The sequence below is a fragment of the Sapajus apella genome, unplaced genomic scaffold (assembly GCF_009761245.1).
Source record: "Sapajus apella isolate SASKATOON/1434 unplaced genomic scaffold, GSC_monkey_1.0 scaffold48, whole genome shotgun sequence".
Classification (NCBI taxonomy): Eukaryota; Metazoa; Chordata; class Mammalia; order Primates; family Cebidae; genus Sapajus; species Sapajus apella.
Window position 1 is genome coordinate 17,614,547 of NW_022436988.1, and position 21,282 is coordinate 17,635,828.

General features: G+C 41.3%; 1 protein-coding gene and 1 long non-coding RNA gene across 3 annotated transcripts in view; both read left to right on the forward strand.

The window, feature by feature from the left end:
• The window catches only part of SMURF2 (SMAD specific E3 ubiquitin protein ligase 2), a 124,089-nt gene that overhangs the window by 27,818 nt on the left and 74,989 nt on the right, over window positions 1-21,282 (forward strand). The window lies entirely within an intron of this gene.
• On the forward strand, window positions 1,825-13,959 carry LOC116525802. Its single transcript, XR_004257831.1, has 2 exons — window positions 1,825-2,465; window positions 12,709-13,959. It is a non-coding gene; the product is annotated as an uncharacterized LOC116525802 (long non-coding RNA).

Here is a 21,282-nt window from a genome sequence, read left to right on the forward strand (position 1 = left end):
TACATAGTAGCATTATTCGTAATAGCCAAAATAGTTGGGTGGAAACAACTCAGATGTCTGTCAACTGAATGGATAAAAAACTATGGCATTTCTATACACTGGAATATTATTCAGCCATAAGAGAGAATAAAGTGCTGATGATGTATGCTATAAGTATGGATAAACTCAAAAAATGAGGTTAAGTGAAAGAAGCCAGACAAAATGCCATATTGTATAATACCACTTGGCAAATCCATAGAGAGGCAGAAAGGAGATTCTCGGGTTGCTAGTCATGCATGGAGGTTTTTTTGGGGTGATGGAAATGTTCTGGAATTAGATATTGGTGATGGTTGTACAGCACTGTGACTGTGCTAAAAATTACTGAGCTATACAGCTTAACATGGTGATTTTCATGTCATGTGACATTTATTTATTTATTTATTTATTTAGAGACCTAGTCTCACTGTGTCGCCCAGGCCGGAGTGCAGTTGTGTGACTTGGCTTACTGTAACCTCCATCTCCCTGGTTCAAGCAATTCTTATGCCTCAGCCTCCTGAGTAGCTGGGATTACAGGTGTGCACCACCATGCCTGGCTAATTTTTGTATTTTTAATAGAGATAGGGTTTCACCATGTTGGCCAGGGTGGTCTTGAACTCCCCTCTGCCTCCCAAAGTGCTGAGGTATGAACCACTGTGATTGGCCTCATGTGACTTTTATCTGGAAACAAACTGAAAAAAACTGTCATAACAAATATTATTATTTTTCTAGGCTATGTTTGTGGCTTTTGCCAGTTTGTTAAGGTTTATGATTTATTTTCTCATTCTAAATTGAATATTGGCCGTCGTACCTAGTTCTGTGCTCATAAAGTGGAGTCCCCAAACTCTGTAAACTTCAGGCTTCATGAAATAAATGCACCCAGGATGTATATTAGCATCAGATACAAACTATTCAAGGACTATGTCTTCTTTTTAAGCATGAAAATTCAAGCTTGAATTGAACAGACATGTTTATTTCTGCTCTGTCCCCAAGCCCCAGGCACAGCAAGTAAGGGAATAAAAACAGGATAAATCTGCAAGACCAGAAAGAACAGGAGACAGCAAATAAGTGGTGTCAAAAAATGTCAGGGAAATGGAAGGTGGTTGGAGTAGATTAACTAGCTGGGAAAATGGAATATAAAATATCTGCATAGGCGAATACCAATTCCTTGCATGATTCTAGCCATATATCTAGAAAGATTCAGGCATTGAAGTTTCCAGGTCTCTCTCAGAGTACAGGCAATATGTGAAGCTGAAAGCAGCAAGTGGTTTAAAGCCTGTGAAAAGTTCTATACATGCCTATTCCTAGGCAGGCAGATGAGTGTTCTTCCCCCAACTTCACAAAAGTCAAAATTTATCTTGTGGAGAAAGCCAAGCTGTCTGCAGACCCAGGAATACCTGGTGCTGTGGAAAGTGGTATAGGAATGCCCATCTGAAACTGAGGGGATTGGCTACATCTTTAAATGGTGAAACTCCCACCCCTTTTGTACTGCTTAGCTCCAAGAACACTAGCAGCCAGTTATTCTTTTTTTTTTGTTTTTGTTTTTTGTTTGAGACAGACTCACCCAGGCTGGAGTACAGTGGCGGGATCTCAGCTCACTGCAACCTTCACCTTCAAGCGATTTTCATGCCTCAGCGTCTGAAGTAGCTGGGATTACAGGCGCCCACCACCACATCCAGCTAATTTTTGAATTTTTAGTAGAGACGGGTTTCGCCATGTTGGTCAGGCTGGTCTCAAGCTCCTGACCTGAGGTGATCTGCCCACCTAGGCTTCCCAAAGTGCTGGGATTATAAGCGTGAGTCACTGTGCCTGGCCTATTTAAATTTTATGGTTTTTTTTTTTTTTTTTACAGTAGTTTTGTATGGAGGGTATAAAACTCTTCACAACATTTTTTTTGGGGTGCAGGGGGCTAACCTCTTGGTAGTTGCCTTTGTTTGTAAGTTACCTCTAAATAAAGTTCAGAATTGAAAGTTGTTTGGTGTTATCAGCGTATTATTGAAAGCTCAGAATTGTAGGGACCAGAATTTTACAGATTCTCTAATGTCTTTAATCAATTAGATAATTCATGTTACGTGAACAACAAACCAATGATGCTAGTTGAATCCTGGAATTTAAACTTGCAACAAAGTGAATATAACACAGTTAATGGTTATTCTTAATATATTATAAATAGTAAAGGGATTTATGTAAATATTTATTGCTTTTACCCAGCTAATAAACGTTTTCACCTGGGATAGAATGATACTGGGGTGGATACGGAGAGTTCGTTGTAAAGGGAATGTTCTTTCTCTGTTTTTGTTTTTATACTCTGCTTTCTCTTTGAAGTTGTTCTTTCCTGTATTTGATTTTGAGAGACCCTGATTGACTCCCAATACCTGGATATAGAGATTTAAAAAATTTTTTAAACAAAACAAAACAGGGCCTTGCTATGTCACCCAGGCTGGAGTGCAGTGGTATGATCATAGCTCACTGCAGCCTCGGCCCCCTGGGCTCAGGCCATCCTCCTGCTTCAGCCTCCCGACTAGCTGGGACTACAGGTCCGTGCCACCATGCCTGGTTAATTTTTGTAGAGATAGGTTCTTGCCACGTTGCCCAGACTGGTCTTGAACTTCTGGGCTCACGCTATCTGCCTGCCTTGGCCTCCCAAAGGCAGGGATTACAGATTTGGCTGTAATCCCAAAGGCTGGGATTACAGATTTGAGCCACCACACCAGCCTGTACCTTCTGTTGTAACAGTGGATCCTATGTATCCCTATTTGCAAAGTTTTAAGAAACTCTTTACCTAAGTCATCTCACTTAATCTTCAAAATAATAAGGTGAAGTAGGTGAGTACAAATATTATCATCATATTGTCATCAGAAAACATTGATCTCAGAGAAGTTAAGTCATTTGTCCAAGGGCTCACAATCCTCTTAAGTGTGGGAAGTTGTAATTTGAAACCAGATGTGTTTTATTCCTGTGTCTAAGCTCTGTGTTACACTGTCTTCCTAAATTGTTTAGGCCTCTTGACAGAAGACTGGAGGCCTTTGAACAGTTTCTTTTTTCCCCCAAGTGGTTACTTTTTGTCTTATTTTTCCCTTCAGCTGGAAAAAGGATATAGAAAGCATTTGTAAATTCCTTTAAGACCAGGTTTTAGGTCAAATAGGCTGAGTATGTGTTTTGAATTAAGTGTTTTTTGTTTTTTGTTTTTTTCCTGCCCATATCTCTTTCCCACAGCTGCCCTGACTATGTCAATTGGAGATGCACTTGGTTTAATCGGCACACATTTCCTGGGAGGGTTGATGTTAGGAGTATGGAGGGACCTGGTCAGTTATTAACCATGTGGTGTGGATTACATGACACTTTGGCCAGTCTAGCTTCGGACATCTGAGCTAATGGACAAATTTGTGATTGATGTGCCAAGCCAAAACTTCTGGAGATTAAAATTTAGCTTTGCTTCCCCCCACCTGCCCCTTTTTAAAAACAGAGGTGGTGGCTCATGCCTGTAATCCTTGCCCTTTGGGAGGCCAAGGTGCGTGGATTATTTGAGGTCAGGAGTTCGAGACCAGCTTGGTCAACATAGTGAAACCCTGTCTCTACTAAAAATAAAAAAATTAGCTGGGCATGGTGGCGGGTGCCTGTAATCCCAGCTGCTTGGGAGGCTGAGGCAGGAGAATCGCTTGAACCCAGGACGTGGAAGTTGCAGTGAGCCCAGATGATACCATTGCACTACAGCCTGGGCGAGTGAGACTCTGTCCCCCATCCCCCCAGAGAGGCTTAGAATAATACTGGAGTGATGAGTGATCAGTAGATGTTATGATGTGATAGCAAAGTGCAGCTTTACTGGGTGACCCCATGTTGCTGATCCTGTTATTTAATAAGCTAATCCCTATAATGTGTATAAGCACCATATCTGCAAAGTAATAAATATTCAATGACTATTGTTGTGTAAATATTTTTCATATTCAATAAAAAGTATGAAAATGAGGGCAGAAGTGGAATTAGGGTTATGTCAAATTCTGTTTTTTGCTTCATGATGTTTTGTTTTTTGTGAGGGGTTAAGTGCATTTTGTGTTCTGAGAGAGTAGATTTTAGGAGCTGGGTGGGTTTTCAAAGATGGCCAGTCAAGGTGTGTTCCTCATCTGTCAAGGTTAGTTAATTCTCCTCTGTGGACTCTGGAAGTTTGTCCTATTAAGTTCTCTTTTTATTTTCTTTCAGAATTTAAGTATCCATATGTGTCTCACATTTTTAAAGGCCTTCCTTAGCCCATTTCCTTTAACTCCTTCATTTCTTTCAGGAGTAGTCTCCTTTTACAGAGTAGTCTACTCTCATGTGTATCCTTGTTTTCACCTCTCTCTCTCTCTTTCTGTACCCACCCCCACACCCCGCCCTTTCTTTTGACCCAAATAGCTGGGACTACAGGCATGCGCCACCACTCCCAGCTAATTTTTAAAGTTTTTTTGTAGAGATGGGGTCTTGCTATGTTGCCCAGGCTGGTATTGAACTCCTGGGCTCAAGTGATCCTCCTGCCTTAGCCTCCCAGAGTGCTGGGATTACAGCATGAGCCATTACACATGGCCTTCACCTTTCCTTTATGCACTAACCCAGCCTTTCCCCAGAACTCTGATGAAGCTGCTCTTAAGGAGGATACTAGTGCTCTAACTGATGAAACAGAGACTTTCTGTCTTGACCTTACCGCTACATTCGACTAATAGTTGCTTTTCAAGGACTCTAGAGATATTTGAGTGATGGTTGAAAGTAGGGCCTTCAAGGATATGTTTTAAGTTTTTCCCAGTCATATGAAGGACAGCTCTTAGCTGGAGCCTTCAAAAAGTTTGTATAGCAACTCTTTCTTACTCTTATCAGTTCAGCTAATGAGAGGCAAATTCTGAGAGGCAAAATTCTCATAATTTTCTAAGGACAGCTTTAAAGCCTTTTTCTGCTAAATTTGTTTCAACTCTGGGTGGACTGTGATTTGTCCCCTTGCCTCCAGTAGTTGTCCCCAAATAGAGCATTTAAATAAAAGTTTTTAGGTTTGACAATATTATAGTTCTGCCTTACTGCTTAAACCTAACCTGTTGCACCAGTTTGGGTATAGTGGCAGGAACTAATTTCTTGTGTTTTGGACAGTTAGCTCTCTGCACACTTGCAGAGTAACAGGCTCTTCTTTTGTGGCATTTAATTTGAGTAGGATCTTATATTTTTAGAAATTCCCAGTTAGCTGATAATCTCTCAAATGAAGTGATTTTCTACTTGATGAGTATGTGAAGACTTGAAGATCAGAAGCATCTCATAAACAAATCTCTTCTAGGATTTTTGCTAACTGCTTAATTTGTATTAACTTTTTTTGTTTTTTGAGACAGAACCTTGCTCTGTTGCCTAGGCTGGAGTTCAGTGGTGTGATCTTGGCTCACTGCAGCCTCCGCCTCCTGGGTTCAAGAGATCCTCCTGCCTCAGCTAGTAGCTGGGATGACAGGCACCTGCCACCGCGCCTGGCTAATTTTTGTATTTTTAGTAGCAATGGGGTTTCACCATGTTGTCCAGGCTAGTCTTGAACTCCTGACCTCAGGTGATCTGCCCGCCTTGGCCTCCCAAAGTGCCGGGATTACAGATGTGAGCCACCATGCCTGGCCTGCATTAACTTTATATGTCACCACACAGAGGCAAAAGCAGTTGATTTTTCTTTCCAGTCACCTCAAGTGACTAGTCTGTCATTCATTGTCCTGTTCACTGAGGTCAGGTTTATGGCTAATCTTAATATTATGAGAGCATTTCTGGGTTCAAACAGTGTACAGTTGAAAAATGGGTAGTTTCATGTTTCTTGGCTTGACACTTGTTTAAAATATTAAATAGCTCCTTCCAGGTATAGTTTATTTCCCCTTGTGTTCCCAGGTCATGAGACTTGACTAACAGGGTTATTGTCTTGTAACTTTTCTCTGCATCTCCCCCTGGGTCTAAAGCCTTTACTTAACTCTATCAGCAACCTAGGTCTCATGGTAAGTATTTTTCTTGCAGTCACATAACCAGATTCATTTTTTTGTAGTCTTCAGGTCAAAACCCTTCTCTCAAGCCTTATTTGGTGGGTGTTCTAAGTTCTTCCTGTAAGTGGTTTCTGAATAGGCTTTCTTTGGTTGTTGAGTTAGTTTACCTGTTTATTAACATGCTTATTTCTCCTGGCCTCTCTTTTTCAGTTTTGGTTTTTCTGTTTGCAATCTCCTTTTGCTGTGTTTTCCTTAAAATTCTGTTAACATGCTTTTCATCATCTTTTTTTTAGCATCAGTTTATCTGTTGTTCTCTCTAGCCTTTCTTTTTCTTTTTTTTGAGACAGAGTCTCCCTTTGTTGCCCAGGCTGGAGTGTAGTTAACATGATCATGTCTCACTGCAGCTTTGACCTCCGAGGGCTAAGGTGATCCTCCCAGAGGAGGAGACCTCTAGCCTTTCTCCCTACTACAGTGTGACTAAAAAGTCTTCAAGATTTTGTCCTCAGACATCAGTCTGGGTTTCCAAGATTCTTTCCCAGGACAACCAATTGGTTCTTCAGGAAATCTCATCTCTTGAGAAACTTGTGGATGCTTGTCTGGTTGTCCCTTTAATTCCAGTGCAATGATTGTTCAGCCTCCTGGGTAGCTGGGACTCCAGACTCATGCCACTACACCTGGCTAATTTTTCCTATTTTTTGTAGATACAGGGTCTCATTTGTTGCCCAGGCTGGTCTCAAACTCCTGGGCTCAAGTGATCCTTCCACCTCGACCTCCCAAAGTGCTAGGATTACAGGTATGAGGCACTGTGTCCGGCCTCTAGCCTTTCTTTTCACTACAGTGTTGCTAAAAGGTCCTGTCTTTAAGATTTTATCCTAAGACATCAGTCTGAGTTTCCAAGATTCTTTCCCAAGGCATCAGTTGTTTCCTCTGGAAATCCCATCTCTTGAAAAACGTGTGGATTATGCTTGTCTGTTTGTCCATTTAATTACAATGCTGTGATTGTTCTGATTTGCTTTAAAGGTCCTTATATACTCTTACAGTGTATAATCATGTTTTGAGGAGGCATGAAGTTGCCAAAGCAGGCAAAGGGAACTATTTTTCCCTCTAGATTTTACCCATAAGTAAATGGCAAAATGTAGCAGAAAGAGTTGGTTGTTTTATTCAGGGTGTATATATATACATTATGTGTGTGTGTGTGTGTGTGTGTGTGTGTGTGTGTGCGTGCGTGTGTATAAATTGTACATTTTATTTTTTGAAAAGTGCATTCTTTTATTAATGGAATAAATTACTCTTTGTCTTTTGGTTAGCTCTGAACACAATTAAAGATGGTTTTAAGGTTCTTTTCTGTGATTACACCTGTGATACACCAGTTGATAAGATTCACATCTGTGCAGGGCTTTAAATGTTTCTAGGTGCTTTAGGTTTGTCTACTCACCCTATCAGATGCAGGGGTCAAATGGTGGCTGAAGGCCTGGCAGGTAAGCAGCTGGTCCCTGGACCAGGCCTAACCTGCTCTGCCCTACCCTGTGCTCCTTGAGGCTGTGAACCCAGCACCAGGCCTCTGCCATGTTCTGCCATCCATCGCCTCCACTCTTCTAGATCCATGCACCAGCACCACACTTTCCCAAGGTTAGAGCTAGTTAGTGGGCACCCAGTGGTGAAGCAGGAAGGGAACAAGGACCTCAAAGCTGATCACAGTGAAGTAGTAGAGCAGTCAGGCCACAATCTGGAACAGGTGAGGAGGCCAGCTCCACCCGTTCCACTGGGATTGCTGGCCTTGCAGCTCCGGGAAGGTCCTTTGGTCTTCATGGGCACCATCTAACATGTTCTTCTCAGGGGCTGTCTTATTGGGGTCCTTGTTGCAGATGTTCATGTTACATATCATAAATGCTCAGTAAATGTTTGCTGACTTGAAAACATTTGCGCATTGTGGCAGCCATGCCAGAATGGCCCAGCCAGGGTCAGCCCCCATGTCTGGCTCTCTCCTCTCCCCAGGGTGGCTGCGCTTCAGACCCTCATGGCAGAGATGGTTCCCGAGACAAGGTGGCAATGTGCCCTGGAGTGGGAACCTATACCAGACAGAGGTTGGGCCAGCTGGTCTTCCAGCTCCAGCTAAGGTGGGTTGGTGATGTGCCCTGAAAATTGTGTGCCTAAAATATGTGAAATGTATTGCCAATTACATTTAAATAAAATTGTTCTAAAAAAGTAGTAGATGCTCAGCCCCCTCACCACATGATGACCTGTGTTGCCTTGGGTCTCTGAAGAGAGTCCCCACCAGCAGGAAGGCCCTCACCAGATGCAGCCCCTTGACCTTAGACTTCTTAGCCTCCATAACAGTAGGAAGTAAATTCATTTTCTTTATTAAGAAAAAAAGTAGAAAGTATGAATTTTGAGGTGAAAAAATTTGTATTTTAATCTTTTTTTACTTGGTAGTTTTGAGGTTCTAAGTCTCAGTTTCCTTGTAAGTAAAACTATATTAACTTCATTTGTAGTGAGACTAACAGCACAGTTTATATAAAAGATGGTACCTACAAGGCAGTGAGCATCACCACTAATGTTCTCCCCCTTCAGAATCAGATCTCTTAGACCATTAAAGTAGTGACAGTCCAGCATATGGAGATCATTCATTCATTCCGTAAAGAAATATTTATTGAGTACTTGATATGTGTCAGGCACTGTGGTAGGAGAAAAGATGTAAAGACATTGTCTTTGTTTTTAAGGTAGCTTACAGTATGGTATTTCAGTATACTTTATAAGTGCCATGGTAGCGATAAACAATATCATGGGAAGACTAGGAAAAGAAAACTTGGTCAAGTCAGTGGAGGTCTGAGTAGGTGCTAAGGATCACTTTCTGAGAAGATACTAAGTGATGATTGTGTTTGGTCCTTAAGGATTAGGAGGATTTAGTTAGGTGTGTAAACTGGGGAATAATGAAGGAGGCATTCTGGTGAAGGAGGAGAGTGGATGAAGGGTAGTTGTTGAGGGTTTAGTGAGAGATTAGGCCAGAGAAGGTGGCATTAGGGATAAATCATAAACTACCATGTGCGTTAAGATGTTTTGGCAAGCCATCAAAGGACTTTAAGCAAGTGATACAGTACGAGTTCAATTTTAGAATGCTTGCTATGGAAGGTGCATGGATGATGGGTGAAGATGAACTCTCAAGTTTCCTTGTTGACTGTGTGGATTGGTGATTGCCATTAAACTTGAGGGGAGAGGGAAAGATGCATTAGAATTTAATAGAGGGGAGAACCCTAGAGACAGAGAAAAAGATTATTAGAGACCAAAAATTGAGCACAGAATGAAGAAGTTTTACTGCCAAACAGGGACCCTGATCTAGCAGAGTCCAGGTAGCTTCTGGGGGAGAAGAAAAGGTGTGGGTTTTTATGATCCTGAAATGTCTCTGTTTGGAAAGCAAAGTTTGAGTGTTGTTGATAGGATGGTGATACAATATATAGATTTGTTGGCCAGAAAATCAGCAGTGGTCTGGCCAGTGTGGTCTGTATATGTGTCTTAAGTGAGTGTGCCTATCTTGAAATTGTGGTGTGTAGCTAGCTTCAATGCACAGGCTAACCTGAATACATATGTTTAAACTGTACCAGGAAGTAAATATGGTTAAACTCAGTCTTATTATGCTATGGAAAGATGATTACTTAGCATTTGATTATATCACTGAAGAATACTATAGTAGTCATTAAAAAAAAATTAGTCTGTCTTTTCCAGCCTCTGTGCAGAAGCTGTCTACATGAGTAGTCATCAGCTTGACTGGGGCTTCTGGGGCAAATTGTGTGTTTTTTAGTCATCTGCTTCTGGAGGCCTTTTAATTTGACCCAGTTTAAGATTTTTCAAGGGCAGAGAAATGCACTGATCTGGACTGAGAGCTTATTTTCACTGTGACATGTAATCTTGTGCATCAACACCTTGAAACTTGATTGTTGTAGCTGTTGACAGGAGACCTGAAGTGGTCCCTTTCAGTGAAGAAAGATAAATTTTGGGCATAAGACTGAGTAAATCAGATTAGTCGCTGAAACTATTTAGCTATATTTACACATAAGGGAACAGGATAAATTTTTATGGAGTTATCCCAGTGGCATTGAGCATATTATAATTTCATGAGAAGAAAGTCTGTGTGAGCTCTGAGGGGATTATTGTATGGCCATTAGTGCTACTGGTTAAACTTACACTAAGAAAAATGAGTTTTTTAAAACTTCAGGGATAAGATGAACAGTGGAGTTTCTGTGTTAAGAGAAGGATATTACAGAGTTTGTGTAACTCTTCCAAGTGAAATGAATTCCTTGATCATTTGACAGGAAAGTAGGCATTCCCCATTGGTGTTAGGCAGTGGGACTGCTTCTGTGTCTACATGTGCAGTGCTAACAGCATGTCTTGCCCTGGAAATGCCTATGTCATTTTTAAGTTAAGTCATTTCCACAACAATATTAAACCAGAGTTGACAAAAAGAGGATATCTGCAGGATCAGAGCTGGGCATAATTAATTTTGAACAGCCATGTAGTTCCCTATCATCTGAGAAAGAAATAATGTAAAATTTTGACCAAAGTTGAAGAGCGATACACAGAGTGAACAATAAAAGGATTTCATAAGAAGTAAGGTGGCTGACAGAAATATTGAAGGTTGCTTAGAAAGAAATAACAACAATTACATAGCATGTGGGATGCATCGAATGGAGAAGCAAGCACCATGTTGGCAACAGCACAGGCAAACAGGGAGGGTGTGGCTGGGCGCGGTGGCTCACACCTGTAATCCAAGCACTTTGGGAGGATGAGGCGGGCGGATCACGAGGTCAGGAGTTCCAGACCAGCCTGACCAACATGGTGGAACCCTGTCTCTACTACAAATATAAAAATTAGCCGGGCATGGTGGCACATGCTTGTAATCCCCACTACTCAGGAGGCTGAGACAGGAGAATAGCTTGAACCCAGGATGCGGAGGTTGTGGTGAGCTGAGATCGTGCCACTCAGCCTGGGAGACACAGTGAGCCTTCCATCTCAAAACAACAACAACAACAACAAAAACAAACAGGGAGTGTGTGTCTTAGCCAGGTAAGCAGCAGGCTTCCGGTGTGAGCAGTGCTGTTAGATTACTTAGGTAAGGAAGGGAGGATAGGGTGGTGTTTAAGAGGTGCTGGGAGTCTAAGGATCACAGTTCTATGATGGTCCTGAAAACCTGACAAAATTAATCGTCTTTTCTATTAAGTTTTTGAAGGGGCAGTACAGGTGTATTACCAAGGATGATAAATCTTTATTAACCCATTTATGAAAGAAGTTTATTTTGCTAATCACTTCAGATTTAAGTGGATACTGGAGCAACTGAGAGGCAGGGTTGTGTAAGGATTAATGTGATCTTAATAGTGTCAGCAGCATATATTCTGCCTGTCAGTAGAATCTTTAGCCCAAAGAGTACAGGTGTCTATTCTAACAATGAGTTAGGAAAGGCCAATATGTGCAAGAAAACAAAGGTGTTTAAGGCTGCAGTAATTTGATTTTGTGCATACTTTTCATTGGGAATCTCTAAGTATATGCCTTCTCTAGAGCTTTTAATTTGACAATGTTATTTAAAGAACAAGTCTTGGCCGGGCGTAATGACTCACGCCTGTAATCCAAGCACTTTGGAGGCCAAGGCAGGTGGATCACCTGAGGTTGGGAGTTCAAGACCAGTCTGACCAACATAGTGAAATCCTGTCTTTAAAAAAAAAAAAAAAAAAAGAACAAGCCTCAACTTGTTCTTTAGATAAGATAAATGAGATAAGAGTCACACTGTAGGAAAGTGTCTTCCTTTTCTGATGCACTGATTGAAATTGGTCAAAGTTATGAGACTGGGAAGATAATAGGAGTATTAGTGATAACCCCTGCTGTTATTCTGTTAGTACCCTGAGGAAGAGTTGGAAGGAATTTAAAGTAGAGACAGAAGGTCCTGTATCTATTAAGAATTTGTGGGCATATCCTTCAACAGAAAATCATTTTTGTCTAATAAGAACAGAAAATATAATAGGGTGCCATTGGGACGCCAAGCACTGTGTTATCACTGTATCTCCAACCTGGCTTGTTGGACTCCATTCTCAGTTTTTTTTTTGTTTTTTCCCTGAGATGGAGTCTCGCTCTGTTGCCTAGGCTGGAGTGCAGTGGCATGATCTTGGCTCTGCAACCTTTGCCTCCCAGATTCAAGTGATTCTCCTGCCTCAGCCTCCCGAGTAGCTGGGACTATAGCCGCGTGCCACCATGCCCAGCTAATTTTTGTATTTTTAATAGAGACGGGGTTTCACCACGTTGGCCAGGCTGGTCTCGAACTCCTGACCTTGTGATCCCCCTGTCTTAGCCTCCCAAAGTACTGAGATTACAGGCATGAGAATTGTTAGACTTTGAATGAGTTGTTTAATTTGAAGAGACATGTTAAAAAAATTTGTTTAGAGTTCTTGGACAATATTCTGTTGTAATTCATGTAAATAATCTATTTGCCAATCCACTGACGTTCTTCTCACTAATCTATTTCCGGTTTTAATCCATTAAAGAAGGCTGAAAAGGCCCGTTAGTGGTCTGCCTCTAGGTCTGTAAAAATATCATCTAAAAGTTTCTAAAGTCTTCTGATTATAAATGATTTTGCTTGCAATTTAGGATTTTGGTCTAATCTACTTTGGTAAGAAAGACTTTGGGGATGGTGTGAGCGGATACTTTTCCTTGTTTTATTTTAGAGACAGGGTCTCTCTTGTCCAGGCTGGAGTGTAGTGGTGTGATCATAGCTCACTGCAGCTTCAAACTCGTGGGCTCAGGCTATCCTTTTGCCTTAGCCTTCCAGATAGCTGGGACTACAGACATGTGCCACCACACCTGGCTAATTACAGAACATTTTTTTAAAAAATAGAGACAGAGTCTCACTATGTTGTTTAAGTTGGTCTCAAATTCTTGGGCTGAAGGGATCCTCTCACCCTGATCTCCCTAAACTTCCTTCTGATTAGTGATACCTGATCTGCATTAGGGTTCCAGCCTGTTTTTGGAACCATTTTTGACCTTCTTAGGGAAACTAGTAGTCTGTAAGTTTGTGAGGTTATGGTGGGCATGGGAGTATTAGATATGTAAAAGTTTTCTAAACTCCTCAGAAAACTTTTAGTCTTCAGTGGACTTGGGGATTTTGCCTGAGGCCAGAGTTTTGAAAACAGCAGCCTGGCTTTCTTTTGAAGGGTGGAGGTAAGTCCTTAATGGAAATTATGGGGTTGTCTATTCCATACTACGTGGGTGCTCAGCAACAGGGGAGATAGGACTGTGATATCTAAGGCAGGAGGATATGAGGGAGCCCTGTGATGATAAATTGTGAGAGTAGTGTGAGGTCTTCATCTGAAGAGTCAGAACATTGGGATTTTAGCAGATAAAGGCTGAGCTTTCAAGGCAGGAGGTCATGGAGAAAGAGCTGCCTTTTCTTACCTCTTGCCAGGGAATTATTCAAGGAAGTTAATTTTGAGTTACTGAGCCATTAGTTGTGTTAGTGTGAGAGTTTAAGAATGTAGATGATTGCTTTGGGGTTTTATCTCCTTTGGTTCTAAGGAATTGTGGGGGTATAAGCCCTTGTTGAAATTCCGTTTCCCAAAGTGGTCACTGTAATTACAAAGTATTCTTGGTAAAATTTTGTCATAGTATTTATCAGACATGTATATGAATTTGGACTATAATGAATAACATATAAGATTCAGGAGTCCTGACAGGATTTGACTCTTTTACTTAACAGACCCCACCATAACAAATACCAAAAAGGAGAACTCTTTCACTATTTAATAGAAAATGTATACATAGAATACCTAGTCAGTTGAGACAGACCCGGTAGTTTAGGATCTCCAGCCCTTGAATCTGGTCCAAACTAGACTTTTCTGAATAATCTCTTAGGACATAGATGGACTAACAATGGAACATACAGACGGGCGCAGTGGCTCACGCCTGTAATCTCAGCACTTTGGGAGGCTGAGGCAGTCGAATCACAAGGTCAAGAGATGAAGACCATCATGGCCAACATGGTGAAACCCCATCTGTACTAAAAATACAAAAATTAGCCGGGCGTGGTGGCGGACGCCTGTAGTCCCAGCTACCCAGAAGCCTGAGGCAGGAGAATCGCTTGAACCTGAGAGGCGGACGGAGGTTGCAGTGAGATGACATTGTGCCACTGCGCTCCAGCCTGGCGACAGAGCGAGACTCTGTTTCAAAAAACAAAAAAACAAAAAAGTGTAAAACAAAATAAAAAATGTGTAACAATGGAACATAGACCCACTCTTTTTGTGTCACTCAAGGAAGGGACCAAATTTCCTCTCCATTTCTACCCACAAGAAACCAGATGCCTTTAAACAAACTTGTGAGACAGAACAGAACAAACTCATAGATGAAGTGAGCGGAACCACCATCAAAAGGTGATGGAAACTTGCCAAAACCAAGGCTCACTAGGTTCTCAGGTGCTGGTGGCCTGTTGGCCTCACTGGATGGCTCAGTCATGAGATCTGTGTGGGACCTCCAAACTGTTAAAGACTGTTGGAGACCAAAGATCGTGAAAAAACTTTCTTGCCAAGCAGGGAACCTAATCCAGCACAAAGTCTAAGCAGGCTGTCAGAGATGGAGACCCTTTAAAGCCAAAAGATCATGAACTGTCCTTTTCTATATTAGAAAAGCCAAATCTTTGAGTGTTCTTGATTGGTTGCTGATATCTGGGTTTGTTGGTTGGTAAGCATGGAACTGGCTGGAGATGGTCTGTAGCATATGTGTGGTATGAAATTATGATGTCTAGCTGCCTCTATTTTGTATGTGATATACCTCAGTTAGAATTACGTCACCTGCTGACATCTGCATTGGCCACAGCAGACTAGGTGGCCAGATTAGGATTTATCAGAGTTTAGTAGTCATTTGGATATGAGGAAGTGGATGTTAGGGGAGAGGTCTGCATGTGGTTCTGGAGCTCTTGAAAAGTGGTCTAGTAGAGAAAACTGTCAGCTTGACTGGGTTTTAATCTATTTCTCAACTCATCTAAAGGTGTTCTGATTATCTAACAGTGTTTAGCAAAGTGTCTCAAAACGTAATGGCTTGAGGACCAATGCAGTGGCTCACGCCTATAATTCTAGCATTTTGGGAGGTTTAGGTGGGTGGATCACTTGAGGTCAGGAGTTCAAGACCAGCCTGGCCAACATGACGAAACTCCGTTTCTACTAAAAATACAAAAATTAGCCAAGCATGGCAGTGGGTGCCTATAATCCCAGCTACTCAGGAGGCTGAGGCAGGAGAATCGCTTGAACCCTGGAGGTGGAGGTTGTAGTGAGCCGAGATTGCATCATTGCACTCTACCCTGGGCAGCAGGAGCAAGACTCTGTCTCAAAGAAAAAAAAAGCAAAAAAAAACCATAATGGCTTGAAACAGCATTTGGTTTGTGAATCTGTAATTTGTGTAGGGTTTGGCAGGATCAGCTTGTCTTCACTCAGTATCAGCTGGGGTGGCTCAAAGACTGGAGCCTGTCATATCTGTACATTGGCTTTAATCTAGAGGGTTTTTTTTTTTGTTTGTTTGTTTTTTTTGAGACGGAGTTTTGCTCTTGTTACCCAGGCTGGAGTGCAATGGCGCGATCTCGGCTCACCGCAACCTCTGCCTCCTGGGTTCAGGCAATTCTCCTGCCTCAGCCTCCTGAGTAGCTGGGATTACAGGCACACGCCACCATGCCCAGCTAATTTTTTGTATTTTTAGTAGAGATGGGGTTTCACCATGTTGACCAGGATGGTCTCGATCTCTTGACCTCGTGATCCACCCGCCTCGGCCTCCCAAAGTGCTGGGATTACAGGCTTGAGCCACCGCGCCCGGCCTAATCTAGAGGTTTTTGTTTGTTTTCTTTGGGGGGGATACATGCATGTCCTTCGTGTGGTAGTTTAATGTTACTCCTAAATGTTTTTCTTTTTCCGTTAAATCTAGATATAGATTTTGTCTATAGCTAAAGTGAGATTTTTCTTTTGATGAAGTCTTGCTCTGTCAACTAGGCTGGAGTGCAGTGACACAATCTCGGCTCACTGCAACCTCTGCCTCTCAGGTTCAAGTGATTCCCTTGCCTCAGCCTCCTGAGTATCTGGGACTATAGGTGCCCATCCCCATGCTTGGCTAATATTTGTAGTTTTAGTAGAGATTGGGTTTTGCTATGTTGGCCAGGCCGGTCTTGTGATCCTCCTGCCTCGGCCTCCCAAAGTGCTGGGATTACAGGCGTGAGCCACTGTGCCTGGTCCGGGTAGGTTTTTAAAACAGAATCTTCCTGCTTTATGTTAATTAGTAACTTGAATGAAATAGCCTGTGCTTCTTTAAAAATTCAAGATGAATGTGTGAAATAACTTTTAAGTAAAAGTTCCAAAGTAGCCAGACGCTGTGACTTACACCTGTAATCCTAGTACTTTGGGAGGCTGAGTCAGGCGGATCCCCTGAGGTCAGTAATTTGAGACCAGCCTGGCCAACAGGGCGAAACCCTCTCTCTACTAAAAATACAAAAAAATGAGCTGGGTGTGGTAGCACTTGCCTGTAATCCCAGCTACTCAGGAGGCTGAGGCAAGAGAATCGTTTGAACGCAGGAGGCAGAGGTTGCAGTGAGCCAAGATTGTGCCACTACATTCCAGCATGGGCAACAAAGCAAGACTCCTTCTCAAAAAAATAAAAATAAAAATTCCAAAGTATATTTGGAAAACGTGGCTATATACGACCCTATGTGTACATGGATGGCCCTTCATGGATATGTATAATTCTGTGTTTTTTTGGGATTTTTTTTGAGATAGCATCTGACTCTGTCACCCAGGCTGGAGTGCAGTGGAGTGATCTCAGCTCACCATAACCTCCACCTCCCCAGATTCAAGTGATTTTCGTGCCTCAGCCACCCGAGTAGCTGGGATTACAGGTGCACACCACCTGTATCCCACTATAATCCCACTGGGTGCTGGGATTACAGACTTGAATCATCGGGCCCAGCCCCTATGTTGTTCTTTAATGAGGTTCTTAATCTAGAATCATTTGGAAGGGTATGTGGATGAGCTTTTGAGTTTCTCTAAATCCTTTAAAGTATGTGTGTTGTATAAGTACATAGTTTTCCTTAGATTTTCAAAGGGGCCTTTTACCATCACCATCTCATCGCCCTTAAAGTAAAGAACCATTACTAGTCTGGTGCTGAGACCAGCAGCATCGGCATCACTAGGAATTAAGTCGTGGGGCCCCACTCTAGACCTACTGAATTAGGAACTCTGGAGTGAGGGCTCAGCAGTGTGTTTTAACAGGCCCTCTAGGAATAGATGGGATACATGCTAAAGTTTGAGAACTAGGACAACAATGACTTTATGGTAATAGAATAGATATACTCCAGCCAATACCAGGTCTACGTATGTAGGCCCATAATCTACACTAATGTTAATTTGGTGATGTCACACAACAGAAATCTCTGTTGAATGCAAAATTGTATATTAGAAGCACATTCATGTGTTCTTACGTGGATAGCAATGTTTTGAACACATATCATTTTTGTTAACATTTAAGATTAGGACTAACATTTGAAAACATTTTAACTTGTAAAATGATAATGATTTGGATATTTAAGGTATTTGCATTTTTGCTTAAGTGTACTTTTTGGCTTATGACAGTACTTTGGTAACAGGAAAGCCACCAATTCAGACTAACTTAAGCAAAAAGAGAAATTATTGGGAGGATATAGTTTGGTTCCCAAAGTGGGGGAAGGTGTGTGGCCCGGCTTTGGACAGGCAATATCCAGAAACTGGAAAGTCTGAGGAACTGAGATTGTTATTACCAGTGGTCCCCTAGGGTAAGGAGAACCATCCTCTTTCTAAATGCTTGTGCTTCCTTCTCTGTAGAGGCTCTGGCTCTCAATGCTAATTTCCTAAGAAGAGAATCTGACTGCTCATACTGGATGTAGTAGCTGCTTATTATCCAATTAGCAGTGGCTGGTGGGTCAGGGTCACATACTACAAATGTGGCCACAGATCACTTCTCCTTTATGGCTCATACTCTATAAATGATATTTTATAGAGGCAATATTATTTTCTTTCTCCCTTTCCCTTTCCCTTTCCGTCTTGCTCTGTTGCCCAAGCTGGAGTGCAGTGGCACAAATGCACAGCTCACTGCAGCCTCCACCTCCTGTGTTCAAACGATCCTCCTGCCAGCCTCCTGAGTAGCTGGGACTACAGGCGTTTGCCCCCATGCCTTGCAATTTTTAAAACTTTTTTGTAGGTCTCACCATGTTGCCTAGGCTGGTGTTGAACCACTGCCTTGAGCAGTCCTCCAGCCTCAGCCTCCTAAGTAGCTGGGACTACAGGCATATGCCCCCACACTTTGCTAATTTTTAAATTTTTTTTGTAGAGGTCAGGCTTGGTGATATGCGCCTGTAATCCCAGCTACTCAGGAGGATGAGGCAGGAGAATTGCTGGAACCTGGGAGGTGGAGGCTGCAGAGAGCTGAGATTGCACCACTGGACTCCAGTTTAGATGACAGAGTAAGACTCTGTCTCAAAAATAATTTTTTTTTTTTTTTTTTTTTTTTATAAAGATGAGGTCTCACCATGTTGCCCAAGCTGGTCTTGAACTCTTGGGCTCAACCAGTCCTCCCGCCTCAGCCTCCCAAAGTGCTGGGATTACAGACATTGGCTACTGTGCCAATGTCTGTAATAAATTATAAATTATTCTAAGGCAGAATAATTTATAGCATTTTGATATCTTATTAGGTTGAAGTAGGAATCTATTGTAGGATTATCAGACTTGCTTTTTAGTCAGTAGTGAGTCATTTGTTGTAATTTTCTTTTTGCATGCAGTAACTTTCTCTGAAAAACAAGCCACCACAAATTAGTGAATATTGTAATTATAGCACAGATATAAAGTTGTTTAGTAGAACCACCCCATTATAATTTTAGCTTATTTTGCATATAAATGGATGAGCTATGGAGGGAACCATGTTTTCACATTATCAAATATGTATAGACTTTCCTGGAATAGGCGGTTAAGGAAAAATAAAATGTATAGACAAGACAATCAATGTTTAACTTCAGCTTTTTCCTATCTATATATTATAGATTTGTCAAGGAATATTGGTAGGTTTCAGATGCTTTATTTTACATACATACTAATGTTTTAAAGGCATTATGTCCAAATTGGTATCAGTAGATTTTTGGCACTTTTATTGTCAGTGACTTTTCTTCTGCTAATGTTGATAAGGATTTGGCATTATGCCTTTCATTTAAACTCTACATAGCAAGTTAAAAATCGTAATATCAATAGAACTTGGAAAGGGATGATGTAAATGGAAATATGCCATTACAGAAAGAATCTAGGAAATGTGATGTATATTCCTTTGCACTGGAAATTTTACTGGGGAATACTTAGCAAAACTTTTGGCTTGCAATGGAATAAAAGGGAGGAGCAGTGGAAAAAGGAAGCTTTTTGTTTACTGTAAAACAATGCAGTGAATTAGACATAGTGGTGTTAGAACAGGAGTCTAAACATAACAAATATAGGCAGATTCCATTGGAATGGTGAGTTATGTTATGACTCAGTCTGGAGCTACTTTCTGGAGTCTCAGAGTTTCAGTGTTTATAGTAGTTATTGAATGCCTACTGTGTACTTTTTTCTAGACTCTGGAGATACAGTGGAGATCAAAATTAAGTTCTCGGTGTCATGGAATTTAATGATCTAGTGAGGGAAGACCTTAGGAGCTGAAGAGTTTATTCGCTTAACTGTTCATATTTGAAAATTTGAGGTCTTTAGTATTAGAAAGTAAGAAAGAGCTCTCCCTTTCCCCTCAATGATGGAAGTATGTCAAAGGAACACACGAGCCAATCGAAACAGCTCCCAATGGCCAAAGCTGGAAAAATTTGAGCAATAAAATAAAGTTGTATTAGATTAGAACTCAAAGTACAAAACAAATATTTTTGAGTTCATACTGATATGAATGATTAGATAAATAGGGGATAGACAAATCTCCCATGCAGAATAATTCCAAACAATTTATGTAGATATTCCACTGAGGTGAGATCTCCTGACCTCAGGTGATCCACTTGCCTCGCCCTCCTAAAGTTCTGGGATTATAGGCATGAGCTGCCGCTGCCAGCGTGCACTGCTTTTTATAGTTGCAGTCATCTTTCCTATTTGTGCTTGTGGCCTGTGTTTTCAAATGGAGGCTATTTGGAAAGCTAAATACCTTTGCACTTTGTTCTGTTAGTAGATCATCAGATATTTGAGTGACTACGGTTCTTTAGAGTCTGGAAACATGCAGAAGACGTAGAAGCTTAGCTTTGTTTATATTGTTGCAGAAACAAGGCAAATAGAATTTTAGAACATTATGGGACAATATACTTTTCTATTGTGAATAAGAGAGAGGGCTCAGTGAGATCTGTTATTAGGTGAGGACTCCAGTGGGTAGTTGGGTCCTAAGGAATGGGTAAGCAAAGTATTTATGAATTGTTAAGGAAGCCATCCTGATTTGAACATAAAGGCTTACTAGGTTAAACGATGCAAGGAGTGAGCTGAATGTATCATTTACCTTTGAGTTTGCTCATCCTTGTAACTCATCAATGGTTTTCTGAGGATTTTCTTTGATTCAACAAGTATTTGCGTATTATGTTTAAGACATTATATAATAAACTAGGAGAGTTTTATAGCTTAATGGGACAGAGGTAAGACATCACATAAATAATACGCAAAATGAGAAAGCACTATAATAAAACGAGTAGAATCCAAGTGTTTTTGGAGGTTCACGAGGAGGAAGAGATCAAAATCATACTGTAAAAGCAGAGTCAGAAAAGGCTTCACAGAAGTTTGATGAATGGATAAGATTTTGAGGGCTGGTGGTTGGGAAAATAGCATTTAAAGTGGGAAGAACATTATGAATTAAAGGGAAAGGCTTTTCTAAGTCCTGGGCTTATTTGAGGGAGGAGAATGAGCTTGTCAGTCTAGGGGTTAATGAGAGAGAAAACAGGAATCATTGACACTGTTTGAGTGAGGATCTATAGAAAAATAGGATGGAGCCTGAATTCACAATCCCTAAACTAATTTCCTAGGTAGCAGTTAAGGGTGAGCCACAACATTTACTTGTAGCTTTTTTTTCTGTGGATACTAGAACATAACTCACAAGCTTGTAGGGGTTAAACAAAATAATATGTGTAGAAGTTTTTTGGCACATTGTAAAATACTCTAGATGTATTATCTAAATGTGAACACTGGAAATAGAGATAAGCAGAGGTATGTGATAACCTGATATAATCTGGCAACTGCTTTAGATACATGAGGTGGTCAGGGAGAGGGAGAGATAT